Source organism: Microtus ochrogaster, chromosome 18 (genome assembly GCF_000317375.1).
Source record: "Microtus ochrogaster isolate Prairie Vole_2 chromosome 18, MicOch1.0, whole genome shotgun sequence".
Lineage (NCBI taxonomy): Eukaryota > Metazoa > Chordata > Mammalia > Rodentia > Cricetidae > Microtus > Microtus ochrogaster.
The window spans coordinates 11,564,134-11,568,161 of NC_022020.1; the positions used below are offsets into that span (position 1 = coordinate 11,564,134).

General features: G+C 42.1%; 1 pseudogene; it reads left to right on the forward strand.

Annotated features, from left to right (window-relative positions):
• The first annotated feature begins 2,556 nt into the window (after positions 1–2,556).
• LOC101981199 overlaps positions 2,557–4,028 on the forward strand; it is a 5,451-nt pseudogene continuing 3,979 nt past the window's right edge.

Genomic DNA, 4,028 nt, shown 5'->3' on the forward strand with positions numbered 1-4,028 from the left:
AAAAAAAAAAAAAAAAAAGCCAGAGAGTGAGGCACAGACAGATATTTCCAGAAACTTCGCACACATCAGATACTGCTCCAAACCTAATTCGTAACAAGGCCAGGGCTGGGTCAGTGGTTAGGAATGCTTGCTGCTCTTGCAAGGGGTCTACAGTTCAGTTTCCAGTACTCACATTTGGTAGCTCACCTATAATTCCAGCTCCAGGGAATCTAGTACCCTTATCTGGTTTCCATGAGGATGGGAACAGATGTGGTAATGTGGCACACACCACACCACACCACACCACATACACACACACACACACACTCACACACAAATTCAATTTAAAAACTTTAGAACTGTTGGGATTAATGAATCCTGGCCTTCAGCTGGATGTTGGGATTAATGAGTCCTGGCCTTCAGCTGCTCTTCCCTCCTAGAACCTTCTAATTAAAGTTACTAGAAGCTGTGCCTAGCTTAGAGGATCAGAGGATGGGATTTTCACCTGTTGGCCATTGACTGCAGTGTATTTAAGCCTGCATGGTGCTAATAAAGAGGGCTTTGGTATCAGTGTTTAAAGGTCTGTGTGTCAGTCTTTCTCTGCGTCGGTATTTTCAACCTCCAGCCCTTTGCCCGAAGCTGGCGAACTGGGTCTAATGCATAGAGCACAGACGGGGCCACGGTGTGCGGCATAGAACAAAGCCAACCATGATATTTGCAAATTGTGATTCTCAAATTGGGTGGCTTTGACTGCTCTCCGTGGTTCTGAACGGGGTTTACTCATGAAGACTCAAGCCTACTTCTCTAATAATGTTCCTGCATAAATCCTTCTTCTGTGCTGGCCTGGCAAAGTAAAGACAAAAATGTCAATGATCGGGGGGGGGGAGGTGGGGGGTGGTGGCGGGGAGGAGGCGGAAATCCTAAATAAATAAATAAATAAATAAGAAAAAAAAGAAAAACAGAGAAAACAGAAGAAGGAAGATAAGTACAGTGGATAATTACTTACAAATTCGGGTATAAAAAACAGGAAATTCACTTTGAGATTTTCAAATACTTTGAAATACTATCCAGCCTGGCCCAGTGGTGCACTTCTTTAGTCCCAGGAGGCAGAGGTAGTTGGATCTCTGTGAGTTCAAGGCCAACCTAGTCAACCTATGAACTTCCAGGCCACATAGAATTACTTGATGAAATCTTGTCTCAAGTTAATTAACTAATTAATTAAAAAACAACAACAAAAAGTTTTAATTATCTAATTGTGGTGACACACCTGTAATTTAATGCTTAAGAGGTGAATCAAAAGTTCAAGCTCATCTTCAGCTGCTTCAAGGATTACTAATTAACTTTGAGTTACCAATAATGAACAAGTGTTGAATTAAGGAAAGAAATAAAAGCACTTCCCCTTGGAGTCATTGAACCAAGAGTGCATCCACATTTGAATTCTCTGCTTTGTTCCCTGTGTCTTTTATCTACTGTCTGTCTGTTGCATGAGTCTGAATCTGTGCATGCCTCTGTGTGTGTCCCTGTGTGTCTGTCTGTTCTGCCTGTGTGCGTCTGTTCCTAACAAAGGGTTTCCTCTTTCTTTATTGAACAACATAAAAAGCATCACATGGGGATGGAATGGGAAACTTACAGAAATATATAATAATTATTCTAGGAATTAAGTCACAATTTCCAACTGACTCAGAAATAAACATCATTGAGGATCAACCAGTATCTGTTTATGCTAGATTTTAGGTTGCTTTCAACTTCTGTACTTACTGCTTTCAGCAAATGACACACGTGCAGTATCTGGGCCAGGTATGGAAGAGTACATAACATTACAGCTATGCAGTAGCTGTAATTAGGCAAGGTTGTAAAAGTTGATTACGTGGGAAATTCAAAGCAAGTAATGTTGCTTGTTATATTGTTCTGTTAACCTCAGGTTAAACAAGCAGTTTGAGTACACAGTAGGCTAGTAGTCTAAAATCCTAGGTGTATTAATAGCTCTGGCTGTGAGGTTCAGCAAAAGTTCCAGTCTTTTAAAATATAAGAGGTATTCTCAGAATACATCATTGCCACAAGCTTCAAAAGGTTTGAGGCCAGACTTGGCTATTTGAGGCCTTGCAAGGGGAGGGAGTTCTAGCTAATGTCAAAGTTACAACAAACTAACTCCCATACGACATATTCACACCCATTTAAAAAAACTACTGGAAATTTTTTTTAATTTTTGAAAGTTAATTATTTAATTTTATGCCTATGAATTTGCTGCATGTGTGTATGTCCCCTGTGCTTGATTCCATAGAGGTGCTAGCATTACAGAGGTGAGTAATGTCCAGCCTCAACAGTCAGTCTTTCCAGTCAATCTGAAAATGTCTACACTGTCTGTTAGCTGGGTATGTGTTATTGGGGATCTGATTTTTCTCTCTCTTACAGCAATGGACTGGGTTAGCAATGAGCAAACTATTTTTAAAAATTATTTTATGCAGGTCGCTGTGTTTGGCATTCGGTTGAGTTACGTCCAATACCCAGTGGGACATCGAAGGCAGTGGAGTCCTGGCAGTGGGGACAGTGTGGGCTGCTGTGTGGGACAGAGTCATCATGGGCCAGGCTGGGAAGAAATCTGAGAAGAAAGCAGTTTGCTGGTGGAAGCGTGTGAAATCAGACTATATGAGCCTAGACAGTTGGAGAGGTTTAGAAGAGCCAATGAAGTAAAGACTGTTTACTTCCAATTGTCAGAAAATTTTGGAAAGAATGGAAGCCCTAAACCAAGATAGGAAGCAATGAAGGATACAGCCAGCACACATCATGATTTCTTGTCAGTGACCCAGGGACTGGATTTTCCAGCACAAGTCATCTGGCTAAACACCCTGAATGCAGTCGCATCAGGCCCATGATGTATTCTTGTCTCCCTGACAGCAGAATTTTATAGTGAAAGATTTCACATACCATTCTTTGTATGGGGAATGAAGTTCTAGATCAGGATGGCACTTTCACCAAAGAACTAGTGAAAACTGGGATGGAAAAGTGCATGGAGACAGAGAATGTAGGTTTATAAATGGTGAATTTTTGTGGAGTTGGTAAATGTTCTTGCTTAATAATAATGACAATGATGATGATGGAGATGATCCTGATGAAAGAAAACCCAGAAATATCTAGAGGATAGTCAAGATGAGAAAATTGCCCACCTCAGAAATCTTCTGCTGATTAATTTTTTGGAGCTATTTCCTCAATGTTTCCAGATGAGGGTAAAGCAGAAGAAATATATATATCCATTGCTCTTCAGGCAGCAGTTACCAGGTGCTCTGCCTCCTGAATGCACCCCAAGCATAGATGGACCAAATGCTAAATGTGTTCAGAAGGAGCAAAGCTTATGTTGACTTCATACACTTTTCTGTAGGTGATGTTTTAAGCATGACTGCCTCCCACATCCCTTCCATGCAACACACAAGAGCAGAACACAGAAACAGCTCTGAATAACAAGCCTCATGGAACAGTGTTACCAGCATCTGAAGGGAGCTAAGGAGGTTGCTGCTACCCTCACTACTGAGTGAATAAAGCCATCACCCCAATGCCCAGGGGCCACAGAAGAGGAAGACTTCCTAATAACAGTAGCAGCACATCCCACACCTCCACCATCAGTGTGCTAGAGTCAGAGAAGTGGGGATTGAAGGGGGAGAGAAAATGAAGAAGAAAGAAAAGATGGAACTTGCAGCTCCTCGGAAGCAAATTCCCAATGTCAAACACCAATAAAGATGAAGCCAGATACTGAAGCTCCCGAGAATATGTTGTGGAGTAGTGCTAGAGCCTCTGTGTTTAGAGCGCTCATTGGTTCTTCTGAGAGTAACTTCTGTGCCATTGCTAGGCTAATTGAAACCAAAACATGCAAACAAGTGTATGAGTTCAGAGTCAAAGAGTCCAGTGTCAGCATGTTCCCACTGAGGACATAGACACTCCAGTGTCAGCATGTTCCCACTGAGGACATGGACACTCCAGTGTCAGCATGTGTCCCCACTTAGGACATGGACACTCCAGTGTCAGCATGTGTCCCCACTGAGGACATGGACACTCCA